General features: G+C 38.6%; 1 pseudogene; it reads right to left on the bottom strand.

The window, feature by feature from the left end:
- Positions 1–519: 519 nt before the first annotated feature.
- On the bottom strand, positions 520–9,159 carry LOC108528922 (frataxin, mitochondrial pseudogene; annotated as a pseudogene).
- Between the last annotated feature and the right edge of the window lie 246 nt (positions 9,160–9,405).

Raw genomic sequence — 9,405 nt, 5'->3', positions numbered from 1 at the left:
ATTTATTAATCTCAGAATCCTTCAGTTGACAACTGTAATGTTTGGCTTAATAGAAAACAGCTGGATCTTCTACTTGTCTCTTCATTCCATCTTTGCATATGTTGTTTTCATTGGAGTAGATGAGAAAACCCATGGCTCACAGAGTTATGTAGTGGAAAAGGAGAACAAATAATATCTCTGAGAGGTCTGGGGGACTAGAGTTCACTTTTTTTTTTTTTTTGGCAGGGTCTTGCTGGAGTGCAGTGGCACGATCTGGCTCACTCCAACCTCCACCTTACGGGCTGCAAGTGATTCTCCTGCCTCAAGCTTCCTGATGCTGGGATTACAGGTGTGCGCCACCCATGGCCCAGCTTAATTTTTTGATATTTAGTAGAGACGATAGGTTTCACTATGTTGGCCAAGCCTGGTCTCAAATCTCTGACCTCAAGGAACCATCCCCTCGGCCTCACCAACAGTGCCTGGGATTACAGGCATGAGCTGTCTGCTCACCTTAAAGCTACTGGGATGAAGAAGCTCTTCTCATACTCCAGCAAACTCCCATATTAACATCTGTGATGGAGAAGATAACCAGATTTGCTTGTTTGGCGTCTGCTTGTTGATCACGCAGGTGCCTAGATCTCCACCCAGTTTAACAGTTAAGACACCACTCCCAAAGGAAACATCATAGTCCTCAAAGGTGTATGGCTTGTCTGCAAGGTCTTCAAAAAACTCTGCTAAAGAGTCCAGCGTTTCCTCTGCTAGTCTTTCATAGGTGGTGTCATCTAGAGAGCCTAAGTGGCCCAAAGTTCCCGATTTCCTCAAATTCATCAAATAGACACTCTGTTTTTTGACATTCCGAATCTGGTTGAGGCCACGGAGGTTTGAACTGGCGTGGAGGGGTGTGCAGGTTGCATCGATGCCAGTGCGCAGGCTCCGGCGGCCTCAGAGCGGGGCCAACTCTGCCGGCCGCGGGGCCCGGGTGAGGGTCTGGGCCTGGGCGGGGCTGGGGGACTCCAGGAGGCCGGCGACTGCCTGGCGCCTGAGAGTCCACGTGCTGCTCCGGGTCTGCCCAGTTCCATCATTTCTAATGAAAGATGTTATTATGTGTTCCACCTCAAATCAATGTACACAAACAATTTTTGCATAAGAAAGACTACATATCACTTGAACAACGAAAACAAATTTCTGTAAGTGAGAAATAAGATGTCATTCAAATACTACTTTCACATCAAATTTTTCTTTCTCTGTCAAGTCTTTGCCTGAAACTTTAATGTCTAAATATTATTGTTTATAGTGTATTTATTTAATGTGTTATAAAAAATTGTTATACTGATAAGAAAAAGTTTTCTGAAAAATAACTCTTCAAGAACCATGATGGCAATCGTTAATGGTCATTATGGAATGTAAGTCTTTAGCAGTGATAAAGGATATCAAGCGAGGAATAATAATCAGGTTTTTTTGTTTTGAGTAGAATTGATTGTAGACAAGAATTATGTAGCTGAAAGAAGTAAGATAGAATGAATGAATTGCAGAGCTAGTTGACAAATAAATTTGACAGGACTTTTTGTTGTGTCAAAGAAATTGTTGACAGAGAATTCTCAGTGTTAGCAACTTTATGGGTGATAAAGTGCTCACTGAAAGCAGTCACACAGGGACAGGTTAGGGAGAGAGATGATAAACTCTATGTAAAACTGATTTTGAAGCCTCTACAGGAAACCTGCATGGAGATGTCCAGTAGAGAGTTACATAAATTTTGAGCTCAGGAATGAGATCATGGCTGAAGTTAGAGGTTTGATAGTCATTATCAAATGGTGTTTGCATTCAGGTGACTGAATGGTATTGCTTAGGGTGACAGATAAAGGTGACACAGAGGAGAATCTAAGCACCACCAAATTTTAAAAGATGGGCATAAGTAGAGTTCACAAAAGACACTAAGAAGTAGCTTCTAAAGACAGGAGGAAAACCAAGAGAGGGTGAAGTCACAGAAATGAAGGAAAGGAAGCTTTTTAAGAAGAGAGAGTAGGCTGGGCACAGTGGCTCACGCCTCTAATCCCAGCACTTTTGGGGGCCGAGGTGGGCGGATCACGAGGTCAGGAGTTTGAGACCAGCCTGGTCAACATGGTGAGACTCCATCTCTACTAAAAATACAAAAAATTAGCCAGGCATGATGGTGCATGCCTGTAGTCCCAGCTACTTGTGAGGCTGAGGCAGGAGAATTGTTTGAACACGGGAGGTGGAGGCCAAGATTGTGCTATTGCACTCCAGCCTGGGCAACTGAGCAAGACTCTGTTTCGGGGAGTGGGGGGAAAGAAGAGAGAGTCTAATATTCAGTGGTGAGATGAGTTAAAACTACAACATGTTTGTTGGATCTAGCAACAAGAGAATCCCACGTTATCTTGATAAGAATAATCTCAATGGGATATCTCAGGTCAGAAGCTACTTGGAATGTGTTGAGGAATGTGTTAAATTAGAAGGAAACTTGAGAGAATCACCTGGTATAGCTGATATCCTTATACATAAAAGTCAGAACATTTGTATTCAGAAACTCCTTTGGAAAGGTCTGATAGCACCTATTGTGTTTCCACAAACTTCTTATCTGCACAAGGAGAGATGAAAACACCTCTTAACATTTATTTCACTCTTTCTCTTTTTTTGTTTGATACAGAGTCTCACTCTGTTGCACGGCTGGAATACAGTGGCATGATTATAGCTCACTGGAACCTCAAACTCTGAGCTCAAGTGATTACTCTGTCTTTAATTTTCCAATCTAAACAGTGGCTAACTTAAATTTTATTTTACTGAATTTAATTTATAAACTTAACTTGATTCTTAGTATATTATAGATTTATGTCTCAATAACAAAATATTTTGCATGACTGGAATAATTTTTGATGGGCAAACAGATCCTCTCCTTTGATAGCTTCACACAAGTTAATCCTCAAGCGTATAAATTCATGTTGGTGTTTACTTGGACAGAATTTGAACATGGATACCAAGTATGTTTTAAAACAATTACAAATAATCTTAGGAAAGACAGAAATTATAGACTTGAAACAGTTTTTTTTTCCTCTGAAAAATATAATTTTTAAAAGTTTGATTGTTTAATTAGAGATTGTGTTCTTAGATTAATATTAGATGTTTTAAATGTAATTTTATGTCACTGTCCAATTTGAAAATACTTTTAGCTATGCTCTTTCAATTCCTTTAACAACTATGTCAAGTAGATATTATCTTAAGTAATTTCTCCATAAATTGTACTCTTAGTAAGTGTAGTCAGAATGAAAAAGAAAATCTAAGTCTCATCATTCAAAGTCTTCTGATGTCCAATTTAGAAACACCTGAAGTTTTATTCAGACATATTTGTACTTACTTATAAACTGTTCTAACTAGGACTTGAGATGGCTCAGAGGATGCTATTATGCAAATAATAGCAAGATAAAATAATTAAAAATAAGTAAGAGAGAAGATGAAAAGGAAAATAAGGCATAATGGAGCTAGAATATTAGGTCATTATATCAAACACATGTCATGTAGCCACATAAATGCCCCAAGAGACAAACCATGCATTATTTCTTTTTTTAATATAAAGCAGCATAGGTTACATAAGTGCACAAATCTTAAATGTACAGCTCAATGACTTTTCTCACATAAATGTGTGTATAACCACCCCGATCAAATTATAAAACATTCTCATCAGCCTGATGTCATCTTTATTTTTCCTCTAAAGGTAACCACTATTCTGACTTTTATCATGTGTTAGTTTTGCTTATTTTTGAACTTCATATAAATGGCATTATACAGTTTGTGTCTGATCGCTTTTGCTCAACAGAATGTCTTTGAGATTCACTTTTCTCTCACTTTTGTTTAGAATTTTGTTATATGAACATATGACAATTAATTTATACATTCTACTACTGTTGAACATTTGGTTGTTTCAAGTTTTGGCCTATTACAAATCAAGCTATTATGAATATTTTTGTACATGTACATGTGAATAAAACCACTTGTTTTTGTTGGGTATATTCCCAGGAGTGGAATTGTTGCATAATATTTTAGTTTAGTAGGTCCTGCCAAGTAATTTTCTGAAGTTGTTATACTGATTTATACTTCAGTCAGCAATATAAAAGAGTTCCCATTGCCCATATCTTCATCATGACTTTGTGTTTCCAATCTTAATGTTAGCCATTTCCATGGGTGGGTCGTGGTATCTTATTGTGCTTTTAATTCACATTTCTCTGATAACTAATGATGAGTATGCCTTCACATGTTTCGTGGCCATTTTGATATTTTCTTTTGTGCAACTTTTTTGAGTCTTTGGTTCAGTTTCACTTGGGTTGCTTGTTAGATGTATATCTTAGAAATATCTTCTTCCAATTATGGCTTGTCTTTCCATTATCGTAATATATCTTCTGATGAACAGAAAGTTTAATTTTAATGAGGTCCAATTTATCAATCTTTTCTTTTAAGTCTAGTGCTTTCTGTGTCCTGTTTAAGATATTTTTGCCAGTGTTATTGTCATGCAGATATTCTTCTAATTCTTTTTTTAGGCCATACATTTGACCCTAAATTTTTTTTTAACAGCCAGACAAGAAAAGAATGCACAACCAAGTACAGAATTCAGAGTGTTCATAAGGTGAAAAATAAAACTGTTGTTCAGGAAATATTCTAGTAAAAAGTCAGAGTAGAACTTCTCCTCTAGGTCTGCATATGGCTTATAATAATAAACACCCTCAAAAATATCCTTACAATACTGGCAGTGCTGAGTTGCTTCCTATAACATCCCTCGATATAACCTATTACTTCATGCTGAAGGGCAAGTGACTATAGACACTTCTCTTGGAGTCAATATAAGGCAGATTTAATTCTGGAGTAGATCACAGAATATCTAGGTGATTTTCATACATAGCACTTTCTTACATAAAGTTTTTGAAAGGTTTTGGGTAACTTTAAGATTTTACTCCTAAAGAGATGTTGTAATACAGTTATTTCATGTTGCCTTTTTATTACACGCCATATGCTTTAGCAATAGGAAACCCGATAAAGACATATTCTCACATAGAAAGCTACCCTCTTATAGCTGGAACATGTGTAGAAGAAGCAATTTTGGCATAACCAAATAACCCATTAGGCAGAAAAAATGTTTGTGAAGCCTATCAGCAACACACAGGCACTGAGATAATTTTTTTTTTTTTTTTTTTAAAAGGGGTTTTTTCCAAACCGGTACTAAAATCATTCACTGTGTTAATAGTTGGCACTTAGATTATCTTTACTTTATTTTTTAAAAAATTAAATAATATAAATGGATGACACCCAAAATCCTGTTTTTTACTTATGTCCCCTAAATTTTGCTCAGTCCATAGGTTAGAGGTAACACCTTTTGGCATTATGAGGGATTTGCTTTTATTTTATTTTATATGTTTATTTATTTATTTTGAGACGGAGTCTCACTCTGTCGCCCAGGCTGGAGTGCAGTGGCTTGATCTGGGCTCACCGCAAGCTCCGCCTCCCAGGTTCACGCCATTCTCCTGCCTCAGCCTCCCAGTAGCTGGGACTACAGGCCCCCGCCAGTAAGCGTGGCTAATTTTTTTTTGTATTTTTAGTAGAGACTGGGTTTCACCATGTTAGCCAGGATGGTCGGGATTTACCTTTTATTTTTAAGAAATAATGATAATCCTCTTCAACTCTTACCTTGAGTCCCATTTCTGCCACTCTGTCTTCAGAGGCAACCACTGTAATGAGATTGCTGTGTATAATGATTTGCTCCTCATCACAAGGAATATGTTTGGTGTAGAATATTAGTAAAACAAGGAAAAGGAAAAGAAAACAATGAACATTACTGATAATACCACAGCTCACAGATGACACCAGTTGTTTGCCCTTATGGCTGTTTTCCATGGATAGCATACAAATGCCTACAACATAAGTTACATAATGTTTCCATAGGTGATATAAATTAGTGATTAAGAGGAAAGACCCAAAGTAGGCAGCCTAAGTGCACATTCCAACTCTGCTATTTAGTAGCTCCCTAGGTTACTCTACCCACATAAACAGAGACACACACGCATACACACGCACACAGACACACACATACACATTACAGTATAATATTAGATGAGGGCAAAAGTAATTGCGGTGTTTGCATTGTTGGAATTTTCCATTTGATACTGGAATACCTTCTTAACTAAATGTGGTTATGTTATACATCATATTAATGGGCACTTCTCACTTTATTTCTTTTTGCTAAAGACTTATTACTTGGTGTTTATTTTATGTTTATTTTAGACTATGGAAATGATGTTAGACTTGAAAGTAAATTTGAGCGATTTTCTTATTTGAGTTCAAAATGGGCCATAACGCAGCAACACAACTCGCAACATCAACAGCACGTTTGACCCAGGAACCGCTAATGAAAGTACAGTGCATTGGTGGTTCAAGAAGTTTTGCCAAGGAGACAAGAGCCTTGAAGATGATGAGCATAGTGGTCAGCCATCGGAAGCTGACAACGACCAATTAAGAGCAATCGTGGAAGCTGATTTTTTTTCACAACTACAGAAGTTGCCAAAGAACTCAACGCAGACCATTCTACAGTCATTTGGTGTTTGAAGCAAATTGGAAAGATAAAAAAGCTCAATAAGTGGGTGCCTCAGGAGCTGAGTGAAAAATCAAAAAAGCCATCTTTTTGAAGTGTCATATTCTCTTATGCTGTGCAACAACAACAAACCGTTTCTCAATCAGATTGTGACATGCAATGAAAAGTGGATTTTATATGACAACCGGCGACAACCATCTCCGTGGTTGCACCAAGAGGAAGCTCCAAAGCACTTCCCAAAGCCAAACTTGCACCAAAAAAAGGTCATGGTCACTGTTGGCAGTCTGTTGCTGGTCTGATCCACTACGGCTTTCTGAATACCGGCGAAACCATTACATCTGAGAAGTATGCTCAGCAAACTGATGAGATGCACCAAAAACTGCAACACCCTGCAGCCAGCATTGGTCAGCAGAAAGGGTCCATTTCTTCTCCATGGCAAAGACCACATGTTGCACAACCAACGTTTCAAAAGTTAAACAAATTGAGCCACAAAATTTTGCCTCATCCACCACATTAACCTGACCTCTTGCCAACCAACTACCACTTCTTCAAGCATCTCAATAGCTTTTTGCAGGGAAAGCACTTCCACAACCAGCAGGATGCAGAAAATGCTTTCCAAGAGTTCGTTGAATCCTGAAGCATGGATTTTTATGCTACAGGAATAAACACACTTATTTCTCGTTGACAAAAATGTATTGATTGCAGTGGTTTCTATTTTGACTACTAAAGATATATTTGAGCCTAGTTATAATGATTTAAAATTCACGGTCTTAAACCACAGTTACATTTGCACCAACCTATACCTCTGCCTGGACCCTCTTTTAATTCTGGTTTATGCCCGTTTCTGTCTTACAGATGAAGAAACTAAAGCACAGGGTAGTTAAGCAATGTATGCAAGGAAAGGAGTCGGGGCAAAGAAAGTTGTTATAGACAAGGAAGTCTTCAAAAAAGGATAAGGTGCACTTTTTCTTTTTTTTTTTGAGATGGAGTTTCACTTTTATTGCCCAGGCTGGAGTGCAATGGCCTGATCTCAGCTCACCACAACCTCTGCCTCCCGGGTTCAAGCAATTCTCCTGCCCCAGTCTCCTGAGTACAGGTGTGTGCCACCATACCCGGGTAATTTTGTAATTTTAGTAGAGACAGGGTTTCTCCATGTTGGTCAGGCTGGTCTTGAACTTCCAACCTCAGGTGATCCTCCCACTTTGGCCTCCCAAAGTGCTGGGATTACAGGCCTGAGTCACTGCGCCTGGCTGGGGTGTACATTTTTAAAATAACACTTCTATTTTGGAATAACTTTAGTTTTACAGAAAAGTTGCAAAGATAATTCTTAGTGTTCCAGTATACCTCTCACCTAGTTTTCTCCTAATGTTAACATCTTACATTACCATGATACATTTGTCAGAATTACAGCTAATGTTGGTATATTACTTTGTTGAGATTTCTCCAGTTTTCCCATCAATGTCCTTTTTTCCTGCTCCAGGATCCAATTCAGGAAACCACATTGCATTTAGTTAAACTCGTTTTTTAAGATGAATAATAATTGGCTGAACAAAGGGGAGGAGAGAAAGCTTCAGCAACGACGTAGCTGTTGGGCAATGCAAATAAAGGTATTGAGCGGGACTGAGCAGAGAGATGTGAGGTGTGATGAGGGGGCGGAATTGACTGGAGCAGGATGAGTAGCAGGCAATAAGGAGTAGAAAGACTTGAAAAATGATTTTGGATAGGGCAAGAACAAAACAACTAAGTAGAGCAGGACAGACAAGGGAGCAAGGGTATTTAAGGAAATTGGGAAAAGAGCATAGATTTCCAGCCCTTCCTGCTTAGATCTGGTCCTAGAGAGAGTCAGAGAAGAATTCCTAGAAGAGGCTGAGGGGCAGAAAATCCACTATGCTAAGGCCACATTGCACTCTTTGTGATGAGCCCTGTTAATGCTACCTACCTACTATGGGAAAACAGTTATCACTTATTTATATCATGTTATGACCTGTCTTATGTGCCAGGCACAGTACTTTCTGTGGTGCTTTTCCTTGCAGTTGCATAGTGAAAGCTCCTAATGCCTTATGGTACTTTTGCATAAGGTACTTTCTGTGCTTAGCACATGGGATAGATCATAATACTTTCAGTACCTTCTTTCTCTTTCTGTACACACACACACACACACACACACACACACACACACACACAGAGAGAGTCATCTAGTTCTTACACCAGTCTTTTAGTGTAATAATAAAGCCTGTTATAGAAAAGGAAACTGAGGTTTACAAATGCCATGCAATTTGCCTAAGTCAAACTACCAATAAGTTACAGAGCTTGAAATTGAACCAACCTCTAACTAACTGCAAAGCCTGTCTTTCATTGTCTCGCTCAATCTAAAATCTTCTTAATTATTCTTATCAGAGTTCATAGTGTAATTCTCTTTACCTTTCAAGAGAATTGCTAAGTGCTACACAATTGTATTTCACCAGCGATTTTCTGAAGGAATCCACTTGGGACTTTGATGATCTGAAGCACTCCTTCAAGGCTCCACACATGTCTGTTCTTTCATGGGTAGTAGTTACGCAATCTGGAAACCCTCGAAGGAGATCAGTCATTTGAGTAATGGAGTAAGTTGACCCTTAGTGGGCTAATTATATATTTTCAAAGTTCAACTAACTTAGGCAGTTAGCTTATGATCTAAATTGCTGTGTAGAGCTTCTGCTTTCACATTTTGGTTTGGAACTAGAGCCAGAATGGAGACGAATAACTTGGGAAGTGGCAAGAAGAAGCTACTGGCAGTGGCGTGGGGGGCTTTCAATATGCAACTGCAAGGAAAAGGAAGCTACATGACCTTTTCCTTG

This window comes from Rhinopithecus bieti, unplaced genomic scaffold (assembly GCF_001698545.2).
Source record: "Rhinopithecus bieti isolate Rb0 unplaced genomic scaffold, ASM169854v2 scaffold_5942, whole genome shotgun sequence".
Taxonomy (NCBI): domain Eukaryota; kingdom Metazoa; phylum Chordata; class Mammalia; order Primates; family Cercopithecidae; genus Rhinopithecus; species Rhinopithecus bieti.
The sequence above is the reverse complement of the archived record's forward strand: the minus strand, read 5'-3'. Positions and strand labels throughout refer to the sequence as shown.